The sequence below is a fragment of the Thermobia domestica genome, chromosome 6 (assembly GCF_964235325.1).
Source record: "Thermobia domestica chromosome 6, izTheDome1.hap1.1, whole genome shotgun sequence".
NCBI lineage: Eukaryota > Metazoa > Arthropoda > Insecta > Zygentoma > Lepismatidae > Thermobia > Thermobia domestica.
Genome location: NC_137459.1, coordinates 270,120,200 through 270,136,942, shown reverse-complemented (window position 1 = coordinate 270,136,942; position 16,743 = coordinate 270,120,200). Strand labels below are relative to the sequence as shown.

The 16,743-nt window shown below is 38.8% G+C and overlaps 1 long non-coding RNA gene across 1 annotated transcript in view; it reads left to right on the top strand.

Annotated features, from left to right (window-relative positions):
- Positions 1 to 16,743, top strand: part of LOC145687545 (uncharacterized) — a 664,494-nt gene that overhangs the window by 166,520 nt on the left and 481,231 nt on the right. The gene's annotated exons all lie outside the window — the stretch shown is intronic.

The window sequence follows — 16,743 nt, the reverse complement described above, 5'->3', positions numbered from 1 at the left end:
TGAAAAAAAAAGTGGCAAATATATTTTAAAATTCTATTTTAAGATGGAACAATGAATTCACCCGGGTACCCCTGAGGGTGGCAAGAGGGACAACTTGAATAGTTTAAATTGAACCCCCCCCCCAATTTTTAGTGCAGATTCAAATACTACACACAAAAATACGTAACTTTTACTCGGAACATTATTGTGTATTCTTGACAGATAGCACTGTAATGGCGAAAAATCTGTTTTATTGAGTAACGCAGCAGAAAGATCGGGACAGGAAAATATCTCGAGAAATATACGTCCGAGAATGAAAAACAAAATACGTGTCAAGTTTTGTTCAATTTCTATTTAACTGTGTGCAAATCAATGCTCCTTAACGCCCCTTTAGGGGGGAAGCGGGGGCAACTTGAAAGTTTAAATGGGACTTCCCAGGTTTTAGTGCAGATTCAGATGCTACATACAAAAATACGTAACTTTTATCTGCAAATATTTGTTTGTTTGCTCGATAGATAACACTGTAATCGCAAAATCTCTGTTTTATCGAGCAACGCAACAGAAATGTCGGGATATAGGAATATCTCGAGAAATACGCATCTGGGCGTGAAATAAAACTAAAATATATGGATCTAATATGTTTGATCCCTAAAGTGTATGCGTGTGTACAAATGAAAACACTTGGGTACACCTTAGTGAGAGAGAGGGGGCAATTTGGAAATTTGAAATAGAACCCCGCAGTTGTGATTGCAGGTTCAGATGGAAAGCACACAAATATACAACTTTTACCTGAAAAGTTCTTTTGTGTTCTTGAGAGATGACACTGGTAGTGGCAAAACTATGTTTTATCGCTGTAATGCACGAAATGCGCTTCCGATCATAAGATACAAAAAGACTTGCCGGATTGTTGTCGAAAATATTTTATTCTAGTCAGTTTAGCAGGAAATAATCAGAGAAACAACTAAAGTTTAAAATTAAACATTCACATTGAAATGAAAGGGTCTAATATGTACATCAGATATAGCAACAGGCGATAAATTAACTACTTGTAGTGCTACACAGGAACAGCTACGTGAACGTACCTGAGTAGCTGTATATTCACTCCTGGGTCTATTCTGTCGGTGCATCATCTCGCCTCTCACCGTCGGGGGGCTTGTTGGTGCCTACGATATTCGCCAGTAACCAGTGTGTTATAGTAAGTGTTCATATTGCGTACCTTGTTCGATTTGATAGGTTCCTATTCGATGATAGAATCCATCTACAGTAGCTCTAATGAAATTGGGTTCAATGAATGCAAATTCGTCACTAACGCTTTGCTGAACCCCATCTAAGTTGGTAGGCTTCCTTTCGTACACACACGATTCTTCAAATGTCCCCAAGGAAAATAGTCCAGTGGCGACAAGTCAGGAGAACGAGCTGGTCACTCAATTTCGCCTCTTCTGCCAATCCACATTTTCGGGAATTGCTCATTCAGAAACTGCCTTAGATTTACACCAGAGTGCGGGCCCGCACCACCTTGCTGGAACCACGTTTCGGCTAAGTTACCCGCTACAATGTTTCTAATTGATGAAAGACGTCGTTCCGCATCATATATTCATACTTCCCAGCATTCAAATTCCCGTCAATGAAAAATGGTCCAACTATGGAGGTGTTCATCACTCCCGCCCAGACGTTCAATTTCTGAGGGTATTGGTTATGTGCTTCAACCGACCTAATGAGGATCGCTGTCAGCCCAAAATCTACAGTTATGTCTGTTAACGTGACCGGTTAATTCGGAAGTGGCTTCGTCTGAAAAAGGAATTCTAGTAAGAAAGTTAGGATCGTCATCAATACGCCTCATCTTTTCACAAAATTCCATACGACGGTCGAAGTCATCTTTATTTAACTCATGTATCAGATGAATTTTGTACAGGTGAAACTTGATTGCCTTCAAAGTTCTGTGGACAGCCATGCGACTGATATGTTGTTGAGCAAATTTACGGGTGCTCAGGTGAGGATTTTCTACGAAAGATAATGCAACGTCAAGCTGTTTTTCGGCCGTAGTCGATGACATTGGTCAGCCAGGAAGTCGACGATTATTTGCACTTTCCGTTTCCTTGAAGCGCCACACGGTGCGCCCGACAGTCGACTTTGAAATGAGATCGTTTGGACCGCAAAATGTTCGGTTAAATAGCGCCCTAACTTCAGCATACGACCTTTGGTGATCACCCCATCCGCACATCATCAAAATAATTATTCTGTCGTGCTCAGAAAGAGTGGTCATGTCGTCAAGTAGCTAATATCTGTGCAGCACTTCGAGATCACCACAATTTGGCTTTACCTTCACCACTAAGGTGCACTTAATTTACCAGACATTCACTCACAATGAACACCTCGAATTGGATTCATAATAAGACTTCGTGATAAGGAAGTATCTGACAGGATTTCGATTCTCATTCATTCCATACTACTCGCTACTGTCTCTCAGCTGTAACAGGCCACTTCGAAGTAAATCACTAATTTTGCACTAATGAAAACTGTTGTACAGTGTTTTTTATGCAAAACTAACTCGAAGCAGGCATGCCGAGGCTACTCCGCAAGGAATTAAACAGCTACGAACACAATTACCAACTCTATTTCGATGACTTATTTGACATACACGTCGATGACCAACGTTGCTTCGATATAAAAACAACTCTTTTGCCAATTAGGATAGTTTCCTGCTTGTGTGATTTGATTTTAATGCCTGCGTTTCGCGGAGAACTATTTTAGCCAAATGTTGTCCTGGTTCTTGGGAGTACAACGTTCAACTTCAAATATTGCCTCCGTTTTAAACTCCAATATTTCTGTGCACTTTGAAAGAAATATTTAGTTGTTGCGATTACAGTCATGGGCGCCCGCAGGCTTTTCTTCCGAGGAGAGGGAAGCACAATGTTTCAGAAGACGAAGGCAGGGGGGGCGAAACTACCATTAAAAGGTAACTGTGCACAATGAGTCCTCACATGTAGGGATAATTTAACAAAATCAGAGGCAATTTAAATTCCAGAGGAGTAAATGCCTCTTAAAAATGAAATATTTGAGTTTTACATCCCACGGTTATGCCGGTTAGGCTAAACGAAACGGCGATGATGAGTAATGAATGAAATGGTGGAATGAAAAAGTGGGAGGAAACGGGAGGAGCTGGGATCGAACCCGGGACCCCTAGCACCAGAGGTGAACGCTCTGCCACTGAGCCACCGCGGCTCCCAAATACCCCATAATTCCCTATTTGTCAACGCTCATGATTACAGCTCGCAGTAACGGTAACTGCAATAAAACAATTCAAATAAACGTTCGGTAGGTATACAGTATTTGCATTTCTTGCTCGAAAGTACATTTCATGCGTTACTCGATAAAATAGTTATATATATATATATATATATATATATATATATATATATATATATATATATATATATATATATAATATTACATTGTCATCTGTCAAGAACACAAAACAACTTTTCCGATAAAAGTTACGTCGATTTTGTGTACAGCATCTGAATTTACAGTAACAATTCGAGGTTACCATGTCACATTTCCAAGTGCCCCCTCCACTCACCCCTCACTCCACTCTAGGGGTTAACCAAGTTCATTCATATTTGCACACACACACTTTAGGGATCAAAAATATTACACCCATACATTTGTGTTTAATTTTATGCGCAGATGCGTATTTCTCGAGATATTCCAATATCCCGACATTTATGTTGCGTTGCTCGATTAAACATACATTTTGTGATTACAGTGTCATCTATCGAGCAAGCAAACAAATATTTGCAGATAAAAGTTACGTATTTGTGTATGTAGCATCTGAATCTGCACTAAAACCTGGATGGTCCCATTTAAACTTTTCAAGTTGCCCCCCTTAGGGGGTACCCGGTTGAATTCATCGTTCCACCCTGAAATATAATTTAAAAATGCATTTGCCACTTTTTTTTTTTTTTTGTATTTCATGATACGACGTCCGCTAGTCAGTCTCATTTTACTATTACTAAAGCGCTCTTTGATATTGGTCATTTTATAAGATTTTTATATATCCCATTCTCTCCCCATGTTGTAAGGCCGGGCATCGGAATTGTCACTGTTCATCTCAGCGACCCCGAAAACTATGAATTCGACACTGATGTTGGTCATTTTCATCATTTTATACATCTCCTCGTCCCCCTCTCCAAGTTGCGAGGCTGAATTTGGATTTCAACGGCATCAGAAGTATCACTGTTTATCTCTGCGGCCTGGAAATATATTCGGTAATCATATCGGTTCTTATATATATATATTGTAAAGATTTCTCGGGTAGAGCAAATGAAATGTACACGGGATTTGGACTTTTCCCTTCACCCTTTTATTACAAAAGTTTTATGTACACAAATAATAAGAAATTCCACTAATATCAGGTAAGATTAGATGGGAGCCCGGTGACCAAGCGTCGTGGGCTTTGAGGTGAGGGTACTCTCGGTGACCAAGCGTCGTGAGAGGGGTGTAGATTAGGTATCTCTCTCTCGGTGACCGTGCGTCGTGAGAAAGAGGAAAGGAACCCGGTGACCAAGCGTCGTGGGTATAAGGATAGGTACCTCTCGGTGACCAAGCGTCGTGAGAGGGGTGTAGATTAGGTATCTCTCTCTCGGTGACCGTGCGTCATGAGAAAGAGGAAAGGAACCCGGTGACCAAGCGTCGTGAGAGGGGTTTTAGGTGTTGTGACCAATCCGTGAAGATTGATGTTGGTCGAGGTGTGCAGGTCCTTTTTATTCTGTCCTGTCGGCTTCCATCGTGGGTACTCGTCCTTCCGACTGATGGCGATGGTGATCGACTCCTCTTCGGGAACGTCGTCTGTTTGTTTGTGTTTATTATCAACACATGTAGTTCACACGTGGTTATTGCCTGGAATGGCAACGTGGGGATCCTTACACCCCCGGGGCGTAGAAAAAAAATAAGCCACTGGATTATTTTTTCGTGTTTGTGCCAGCATCTGGAGTCTGCATTGGGCACAGTATACACTGGAAAGCACTATAACACTGAAACACAAAAGCAAAGTTAAAAGCACTGGTCACTGATATCACTGTTTGAGATATTATCACATAAGTTTTAAAGTTGAAGTTGGAGCACTGACAGTTTGTCCTCTTAAGCTAAGCAGGATCCGTATTTCACGTCATTTCCCTCAAAGAAGAGGCTGTCGAAGCTCTGGTGATTACAGTTAGTATACATATACTAGGTCGCTTATAGTGAGGGCCGTAGCAGATTTTGGTGACGGTAACACTGTCTCTGGCGCCGACTGGGACGAGGTCATCGGTAGTGGATGTGAGATCTCGATGCGAGGAGGGGATGTTAATTCTGGCCGTATCCTGAGGCGGCGGTATAGAATATATAGGAAAGCGAAAAATAGAAGAACTATTGCGGCCGTGATAATGAGTGGAAGAAGATGAAACATACTGCAAAAGAAGGAGGGTGTGAGATTAGCGATTGTTCGTAACCACGCGCTTGTACAAATAATAAAGAAAACATCCAATTCCAATTAGTAATAAAACAATTAAGGCCGCGATGATTATTAGTGTCCAGGGGAAAGTTGGCGCAAGATGAAAATCCGAGAAATGATCTGGGAGAAAGTTCTTTTCATGTTGTAAGAGGGAATGCATAGATGTTATGGTTCGTTGGAAATTTTGAAGATTCAGGGTAAAATTGATATCGTTCTGAGCAGGCAGGTGCCGAAATTCAATTGTAAAATTGGCCGTATGACGTGAAGGCAAATTCAGGGTGTCAGTAAGTACTCTTTCGAAATCCTCATATTGAAAGAAGTACGTAGAAGATGTATTAACGCCATCTGCAGCGATTATATGGTTCCTATGCCTGGTAACTTTTAGTGCTTTTTGGATGCAATTTTATTTGAAAATACGACTGGGAAATGTCCAAACTTGAAATCAGGTTTTTCCCTTTTAAAACCTGTAAAACGTCCTCTGTATTTTGAAATGGTATGCTTAGGTATTTCGTATAAACATTGCATGCCTGGAGGTTCAACACAAGCCTGAAATCTGAACTGTTTGGCTTTTTAATTGCAATTAAAGGTGAGGAGAAATTACTAGTCTGCGTCTCCGTTATGATTTTTGCATCTAACAGCTGTTGTATCTGCTTATCAATTTGATCTCTTATCCCTAATGGAATCGGTGGGGAACGGTGATGGAATGCCGCACTTTTATCTATACGAATTTTGTGTTCATATCCTCTAAAATAGCCTATATCCTCTGGGCTGTATGAAAACACATCCCTGTATTTATACAATAAATTGGTTATAGCTATTCGCTGGTATTCTGGTAAATCTGGATTTATGTCAAAAAGATTAATGTTAAAAGATTTAGCAGTTTGCCTTAATCTTTCCTTTATCTCTTCTTGAGTACGAAATTGATGCGCTTTCTTTTCGTCTTCTTCTATTGTAAATGAAAATTCTTCCACGCCCTCCTCTGTATACGCCACTGGTGTACCTTTATTTAATGTTATTATTCGTGACGTGGGATTGGAAATGAGTAATGTGAGGTCGTTACTCGGTACTCTCATGGTCATTGCCTGTAAGCCGTATCGGTCTAATAATGATTGCAATGGAGTAATGTAAAATGCAGCGTCATGAATTGTTTCTCTTTGAATCGATACAGGAAAGAAGAAATGTGATTTCGCTGGTATCGTAACTGTACTTGCTGTGATGACGTTTGCATTCCTTTGCAAGTGCAATGAGTGCATAGTGTCTCGTGACATTTCTTCCGATTCTTGCTTTTCTATTGGAAACGTAGGTTTCCTAGGTTTTCTGTATAATGATATAGATTTATTCTCCAAGTCTATTTGAGAAAAAAGCCTTGTGAGAATATCATTCCCAAAAATTGGATTGAAGTCAGCATCTATGATGCGGAAGTATGTGAAAAAGTGGTGTTGCCAATTTTAAATTTAATTAAAGCTATTTCTTTTAAAGTTAGAACTTTGTTGGCAATGCCCTTGATACGAGTTTGAAATGGTATTAGCGTACATTTTGGGGGTACGTCCCGTCTTGACCATAGACTAAGACTAGAACCAGTGTCTATTATAGCTGGTAGACTGTTTGTATGCACATGAATATTGAGTAACAGTTTATTATTTTCTATTCCCAATCTAACATGTTCACGATGTTCATTATTGGTCGTCTGGGTGAAAAAATTGGCGTCCGTGTCCTTAAGAGTTTCCGCTGTTGCCTGCTCTTCTTGATTGCCATCACACTTAAATTGTGGTGGTATCTGTGTGGCTCGCGCCGACTTTTCGGAAATGGCCCGCGAGGCTTGACTTTGGCCTGCGAGCCCATCTAGGCGTTTCCCTGGTTGGAATTTTTTGGATTATTCCAACAGGTAGATGCTCCGTGGTTCTTCTTGTAACAAATTGAGCAGACTGATATTTTGTCGCCCTTTACAAAATTATTCCTTTTTCTACCACCGTTGTTTCCTTTATTGCTATTCTTCGCATCCGCTTTTTGTCCGTTTCCTTTATGAATTTTTCCTCCGTTGTTACGCCTATAATTAGACTTCATGGCGTTCTGTGCTACCATTAACGATAACTCGGCCATTTGATTTGCTAATTTGGTAAGGTCCGTGTGAGGAGGTTGTGAGGGCGGGTTTTGACTTTGGTGGGGGTGCGGATTCGAAACTTTAGGTGCAGAGGAAGTTGACTGAGGAGGGAAGATATTCTGCGATGGAGGTGCAGAAGGTAACGATTACGAATAACTAGGAGCAGGTTGGGTGTGATGCACAGTAGAAGTTGGCTGTTGTGCATAGGTTGGCATGTATGAATTAGAATTTGTTTGGCTATAATGGTCGTACAAAGGGAGTGGTGAGGGGCGGTTAGGTTGGCCGATTAAAGAATGAATTGCCTGTGACAATTCTACATAATTCCTCTTTTGCATGAGATCTTGAGCTTTTTCCAGTTCGTGGAGTCGTTCCTGCAGCCGCTGGATTGTTGGAAAGGATTCCAACGCTATCTTTTGCAGCAAATTTCGTTGTAGTCCTAACGAAAGAAAATGAATTTTCTGTTCCTCTGAAGCCTCTGGCATCAGCTGTCTAATAGCCCTCAATTTCCTTAAGAAATATGAATCGACTGATTCATTTTCGTTTTGTTGAATTTGAAAAATTTCTAATTCGGCCTTATACGCTGGTATATTTGGGCGGGACAGAGAAACTAATTTGGTTTTCAGCTGTTCGTAATTTAGTGTGTCGAATTGATTCAGATTTTGCAATTGTAAGACAAAGTCAAGAGCTACGTCCTGTAGATACATAGGAAGAATTTCTTTCTTCTTTTCGGGGGTCCAAGCCTGAAGTAAAGCCAAATGATCAAACAGCATGAAAAATCGATCGGGATCGTCAGTACTGTGACCAGAATATCTAGTTAAGTGAGGAATATTAAGAGGTATGCGGGAGCCTGATTCTGCCATATTGTTATCGCCTTCTTTATATGTATTTTTCCCAGATCTAGTTGTCGGCATAAATAACTGCCAGCCTGTAACGAATCAATCTACCGTTAAGAGTAATGAGAGTATTTATGAGAATACGGATACTATCTTTTATATGATCCTGCTTTTAGTAACACTTACACTGTATGTTAAAAGTTTTTAAGTCCGTGATAAAAAGAGCGCCCCGTAGGAAAGTCCTTTTAGTGTCTGCAAATAGACGCCGACGCATCTACCATGTAAAGATTTCTCGGGTAGAGCAAATGAAATGTACACGGGATTTGGACTTTTCCCTTCACCCTTTTATTACAAAAGTTTTATGTACACAAATAATAAGAAATTCCACTAATATCAGGTAAGATTAGATGGGAGCCCGGTGACCAAGCGTCGTGGGCTTTGAGGTGAGGTACTCTCGGTGACCAAGCGTCGTGAGAGGGGTGTAGATTAGGTATCTCTCTCTCGGTGACCGTGCGTCGTGAGAAAGAGGAAAGGAACCCGGTGACCAAGCGTCGTGGGTATAAGGATAGGTACCTCTCGGTGACCAAGCGTCGTGAGAGGGGTGTAGATTAGGTATCTCTCTCTCGGTGACCGTGCGTCGTGAGAAAGAGGAAAGGAACCCGGTGACCAAGCGTCGTGAGAGGGGTTTTAGGTGTTGTGACCAATCCGTGAAGATTGATGTTGGTCGAGGTGTGCAGGTCCTTTTTATTCTGTCCTGTCGGCTTCCATCGTGGGTACTCGTCCTTCCGACTGATGGCGATGGTGATCGACTCCTCTTCGGGAACGTCGTCTGTTTGTTTGTGTTTATTATCAACACATGTAGTTCACACGTGGTTATTGCCTGGTACGGCAACGTGGGGATCCTTACAATATATATATATATATATATATATATATATCCCAAAGTGCGGGGAAGAATTTGGATTTAAACAGCATCGAAAGTGTCACTGTTAATCTCAGCAACCCCAAAAGCTCTAAATTTGACACTAATATCGGTCATTTTCGATAATTTTATTAAGTTTTATTCATTTTCATATATCTCTCCCCCCCTAAGCTCTACCGTGAAACTGATATAACAAAAAATACCCCAGATCTGAACCTCAGCAATGTTGAAAATTTGGTTAAGATCGGTCGAATGGTTTAAGCGTGATAAAGTCACAAAGACAGTCACTTTTATTTTATTTTTTTTACGTATATCTCCCTTCTTCCCCTCCCTAACGTTCCACCGCAAAATGAAATGATGAAAACATCCCAGGCCCGAACCTTATCTATGTTGAAAGTTTGATCGAGATCGGTCCAGTGCTTAAGTTTTATTCATTTTCATATATTTTCTCTCTTCCTACCTTAGGATTCGCCGCCGAAGCGAAACGATAAGAAACTTCCCAGTTCCAAACCTCATCTATGTTGAGAATTTGATAGAAATCGATTTTGTGGTTGAAGAGATTGAGAGTCAAAGATAGTCACTTTCAATTTTATAATATGTATTAGCCTTTGGCTAGTATATATATATATATATAATGTGTGTGTGTGTGTGTGTGTGTGTGTGTGATATTTTGGGGAATTTAAGGGCCCGCGCCAAGGGTCTTCAATTTAGCCGGTCCGACATTGCACACAAGTCTCTGAAGAATTAGAATTGCCCAGAACAATCACACTTCATCTGTGTACATATCGCTTTACGCAAAGTCGGCTTCTCTTCTTCAGGAGGCCGTTTTTTTGTAACACCATTTCACTTGCAAATATATTAGTTTCAAGCACAATCAACTGCACAAGAACATCTGAGAAATATAATTTTAACAATTCAAAAGCATTATCCTTTTCAAGCATATCTAGTTGCAAATCACTATTGCTCAAAACACTTCTATGGTAAAACGCGCTTATGTAGTCTTGTCCACGAGGCCCCAGCACCATTTTCCACTTCCGTCTCCATCAGAATCAGAGAAGCCATAAATATCGGATAAAGAAACCTCCGAATCATTGTCACTGAAACTAAGCAAATGTTCAATGATGTCGTCGTCTTCAACATCATGTTTCATACTTGCCATTGTATTCTGAAAATTATATAAATAAAAACACAGAGCTTCTCATAGTTTCAGAACCGAGTAGCGGCAGAAACAGAATAAACACAGATGCATTCATACTTTAAATAGGGCACAATTAACAAAATGTTGTTTCTTCTTCTCTTTCTTCTCGTTTTGGTAGAACTTCATGTAGGAAGAACCTTTATACACTTCGTAAATACTGATAGTGGTGATATATTCAAGAAATATGTATTAATTCGCTCAACACAGGCAAATTCACTACACTATGTACAAGAGCGTATTATTACGCCCAACACAAAATAAGCTACAACGACCATGAGCGCATTATTACCCCAAACACACTGAATAGAAGACCTCAGTCAGAAAATTACACAAGGAAGGGGATGACTAAAAAAACAAATCATTTCTTTAACTCTCAAATTTCGGCTTCTAATAGGATGAAATAACTTTATTTTAACTGCTTGATAATAGTGCATTACAGTGCTGCGCATTTAAAGTTCGCGCACATGGTCTGAAGTTAGTAAAATTTGGTCGGGACTAGATAATTTAACATTATTACATACAGACGTGCTATTCTATTAATATATATATATATATATATATATATATATATATATGCAAGGTAACTTTTTACTCCTTTGTTCCAGAGAGTGAATTTATATACTCAAATTGGAGATAAATGGCATTAACTTGCAACTCTTCGCTTTTTTTTTCTAAAATGGCCCAGATCTTACCACGTAGAGATGGCTGCAAAATGAGCTCAATCCATGCTCTACCCATCCATCCAATTATCCAGGGCATGCTACGTTACGTTATATTACCATTATGAGGCAACAGTCATTTCGAAATAGGATTTTTAGTTGAATTAAGACAACAAATTTGTAATGTTGTTTTAGCATAGCTGTTTATGTCATATACTATGCACAATTTGCTGATGAACTCTTCACAGTTTAGCATATTGTAAAATTCTCTCAGTTTATGCAAGGTAGAGCATTTATCGTACACGGGAATTTGAACTTTCCCATCACCTTTTATTATAAAAGATCTTGTTAAATACAGAAATATATTACAATAAGTAGTTCCTCTAATAATTTTAGGTAAGAGAGTGGAAGGGACCCAATGACCAGGCGTCGTAGGTCTTTGTAGGTGAGGTTCCTCTCTTTGGCCGGGCGTCGTGAGAGGGGATTAGTTTTGTGTGATTATGTGTCTCTCTCGGTGACCGGGTGTCGTGAGAGAGAAAGAGTACACAATAGCCGGGCTCCTTAGGGCTTAAGGATCGGTATTTCTCAATTGACCAAGCGTCGTGAGAGGATAAGGTGAACCCAATGGCCGGGCGCGTTTAGGGCTTTAGGCGATTTGATCAACCTGGATAGATTGATGCTTGTTGAAGCGTGCTCCTGTTTTTATCCTAAAATGTCGGCTAACTTCGGTGATCTCCGTCCTGCCGACTGCTGGCGATTGTGGATGACTCCTCTTCGGTTCTGTTGTCAGCGTTGTATTTGTTTACTGTCAACACGTGTATATTTGTTTACTGTACACTCATGGTTATCGCATGATATCAAGACATGCGGAATCTTACAATATTTTTGCCCTATTTTAGCGTGACAAAAGAAGTTATAAATTCAAAAGTCAGACAAAGTTTTATTTTGCTTTCTATGCTAATGTCCATACGTGCTTTCCCATACACAACATTCATACTCCGGTAGATGTCGATGGGTATCACATCTTCAACAGTAATGAATTCAATTCTAACCGGATGCTCATGCAGTCCATCACTAATCCTGCGATTATGTCATTGTCAGTGGATTAATGGACCTGAAAAACAAAAATATGTATAAAGTGTAAGGTTCAAGTTTTCGCTGAGTGTGCAATTATACTCGTATAATAGTAAATAAATAAATAACTAAATAAATAAAAGAGAGTGTTGGAGACAAAACTTATTGAACGACCTCCATAGTTCTTGTAATGCTAATTTTGATTTACAATATTCATTTTATTGGTTTCAATTATTCTTTTTCTTCTATAATTTCACATTTGTTGATTGTATGAATTATTGTAGATGAATCGACTGCTTAAAGAATAACCCGAAAGACTTTTCTTTCTTTGGTCTGGATGTTCTACGAAATTTAATATGTGAACATGGACAAGATAATTATTTGTGTCAGCATGACAATGAAGGCGTACTCACGTCATACCTGCCCTTCTCCCTAGTGTGCGTAACTTTGGTGCGAGCCAGCGTTGAATATTATGTAAACATTACTTGAGTGATAATAAGCTTTCTACAATAATGTGAATAATCAAATGAAACCATTATTTATGAATCAATAAGTCGCACATAACACATCATAGAATAAAGTAGAACATACAGTACATCTAATATAATGCTCATTACAAACGTATTTTAGTACTTTGTTTATTTTAGTAATTTTACACAGTACGGCCACAAGCTCTGTCAGTGGAATACAGAAGCCTAGTAATGTTGCAATTTCCAGTGAGGAAACCTGGCAAACAATATACGCAGTATCTAAGACGATCTACTTCACGAATCTACTTGGAACCAGTGTGTAGTTTGTCGCTAGATGGTGACAGCAACAGATAAGTGAAACCTCTATGAAGATCGAATAATTGTTTCAGCATTATTTGTGTGAAAAAAAAAGAGAAAACGATTGCCACGATGTTGAATTATATTTGTAGCAATAAACGTTTTGTATTTCGAATAATAGCAGGATTCGAACAAAACCTGGAAGCTGTTGATCGTGTTAGATCGAGTCGTTGAAGATGTGAAAAAAAAAATACTAATGAAAAAAACAAGTATACGTACAAAGATTCAACTCAACTGTTTCCGGCAGTAGCCATTTTTTGTCACGTGAGAGGAATATAGATTCCTGGTCTATGTCACGTATTTTATACAAAGATTTGCACGCTAATGTTTATAGAAGGTACACACGACACTTGCTACATACCGAATGGTGAAGCAGATACGATGCCAAATGGTTAGCAAGAAATGTTCCACGGTTAATCGCAGCTGCTGACTGGCCTAGTGGAAGTTTGGACATCAATCCGCTTGATTGCTATATGTGAGCAGAATCTTAAGATGACAGCACACTTAAAATTACATCGCAATATCGAGATGTTAAAGAAATCAATCAAGTATCTCTCAGTCAAATTTCATTGGACATGATTCGTGCTGCTGTTGATGAGTGGTTTCAATGCCTTCATCGCTGTGTTGCTTCACAGGACACTCACTTTGAATAAGGGTATGTTCATTTTGTAACATACATCAATAAACGATAAACTCACTGTAGCTTAAAACAATAATCTCACTGGTTCTTGTATAACGATATTTTTGAATATACTTAAACTATGAATCTAAAGTCATGTGCATATGCTATCTTTAAGCCTTAGCTTATAAATAAGACAGTTTTCCAAAATTTGACTCCAAAATAAAAATAAAGCTTCAACGTTTTCTCAACTTTCGTCATATTTATGAAGGCTTTAAGGCTTTAGAAATGATACATTTGAACAAAAAATAGCTTAGCTTTTAGATACCCATAAGACAGAGCTTTAGTAAACTCCACTTCTAAGGAAGAGAGCGAGTTAAAAGTTCAACCGGAAAGAAATATATTATATAGTAATTCGTGCGACTTGATTTGGTTGTGACTTCCCAGGTAAACAGCCGGACTTCACATCATTATTAGAGCAGTGCCAGAATTTTAATGTCTTCTGTATGGTCGGTTCTAAGGACGGGATTTCTGTTGAGTGTGCCTTTGTCACCGACGTGGATAGCTCAGAATTCAATTTGCGTCGCCTGTGTTTAGTATTTACTGCTGGATTAACTTTAGTTAAGCTCACCCTTGACTTGCTCTCACGCTCTCGTTAAGTAGTGTGCTCGACTCGAAGAGCGTAGTTATGAGCCTGCAGAATGTATTAAGTAAGCACACTCTTGTTCAAGGTATTACTGTGAGATATCATAAACTATCGTTATATGGTTGTATCGTTATGATCTGTTGAGTTCTGTGCCATGTCGGCATAGCTGTCAAGAGCGCCGTCTTGGCCTAGGTTGCATTGGAGCATAGTCGCGCTCGCTCCGATCTCTATATTTTTTTCTACACCTTGATGCACTCTCTTCGGCAAGCAGATTGGAACCAGGCAAATGAAAAGAAACTCCACCTAGTTAAGCCACTCTTTGGGGATTGGCACAATCTCCCGTCCTAGTCTCCGAGATGAAGTGCTCCTGACGCATTTACGTATCGGACACTCTTATCTGACTCATAGATTTGTGCTGTGTTTCTTATACTTTCCGTATTGTGAATAATGCATTATCCCATTGAGTATTTGACATTCTCATTGAATGCCCCAAATATTCAGAACTCAGATAACGTCATGGACCCCCTCATATCCTTGACTCTGTACTGGCGGGTGACATTGGTTTTATTTACCGTATTCTCTCTTTTGTCTACGCCTCTGACCTAGCTCACGTTCTCTGAGCACTTTAGTTTCTCGTCCTTACGTTTATTTCTGATATAATTTTAACTTTTCCTCTAAAATTCTATTCTGTTATTATTTATTGTTTTTGTTATATATTTTGTCTCTCATATTTATTGCTTTAACTCTATAGTTACAATTTCCTTTCTGCAGCATTTTGTAGCTTTCTTATGTTTTGCTACAGTCATTTCAATATTTATTTCCGGCAGCCCATACAGGAGCAGTCGTGTATATCGTGGCAGGGTCAAACGGACTTGCTGCTAACGTCCCCATTCAATTCTGATCATTCATTCATTCATGGACGGTGTTTATTTGCTACCAAATAAAAAAAATAATAATCCAGTTGATAGCCCACCTTTCATACTTAAGCACAAGTTCCAGTGTCGCGTGCATATAGCAAGATTTTGTTTTACCCATTTTTTTTTTTTTTTTTTTTTGTATTTATAATTATTTTCCTATGAAATTTACCAAATGTATACATTTCCTGATTATACACATAATATCAGTATTAAAAGTACCCTGCAAAATCATAATCAAATTATATTCTTACAAGAAGACAGTTATATGCGACAATAATTTTGGACATGAGTTTACAATTGTGTTTCATGCTGATATAGTCCGCGTCACTCGAATTGGCGTATGACGTCAACCAATATGGTTGCAGCGCGCTTTCTTGCCAAACCTTCAGCGACTTGAGTTGATTTTGAGTTTAACGTCATGTTCAGCAGCGAGGTTATATGAGACGTGGACCTACTGATTAACGTGGAATCTGAACCACATGAGCTCCCACCGGAAACCTTCAATGAGGTATCTAATTATTCGTAAAAAAACATAAATATGAACAAAATCAATTACGAAAGATTGAGTTCCTCACTGAAGGTTTGGAATCAGTGCACTGCGAGCTTATTGGCTGACACCATACGCCAATTCTGGTGACGCGGACTATAAATGATAATCCATCTATAACAGCACCCTATGGGAATACATGGTTTACCATTTCTTCAGATCAACTGGATAAATCACCTCCATCGGCGAACTCGATCACTAATTTTCGACGCTTTACCTTCCGGCAAAAATTGATGGTGATTCATTAAGTAATCCTTGCGGTGTGTATGTATTCCAGACGGACGGACAGTCGTTTTCTTTGTCTCGCGGACGGACGAACAAATGGACAAAATGAGGTAAATATGTAAAAGAGTTTATTTGGTAAACTGAATTCCTTAAAAATAAATATGTTCAGTTCTTATACAAATTGCAATAACGTAAAGCTTAAAACATTATTATTATTATTATTATTATTATTATTATTATTATTATTATTATTATTATTATTATTATTATTATTATTATTATTATTATTATTATTATTATTACTATTATTATTAATAATACTAATACTAATACTAATACTAATAATAATAATAATAATAATAATAATAATAATAATAATAATAATGGAGAAATGTTACTTGAAATTTTAGGTAGGGGAAATACATTCAGTCTACTCAGGCGCAGGAGCCATGACAACAGTTCTTGTTAGTGAACCTCTTCCGCACTTTATGTAGTACGAAAGAAAGAATAGCAAAAATAAGAATAATGAAGTTAATGAAGTTATTCCTTTTACCTTTGACAACATGCTCTGTAAATATGACTAAAATATTATACCTTGTTATTTTTGTGCTTTGTTCTCTTTTACTATCTTATGCCATGGTTGTAGGGAGTATTTCCTGAAGATACTATGGAAACACATTTTAGTAAGTAGGGTTCTGACAAATT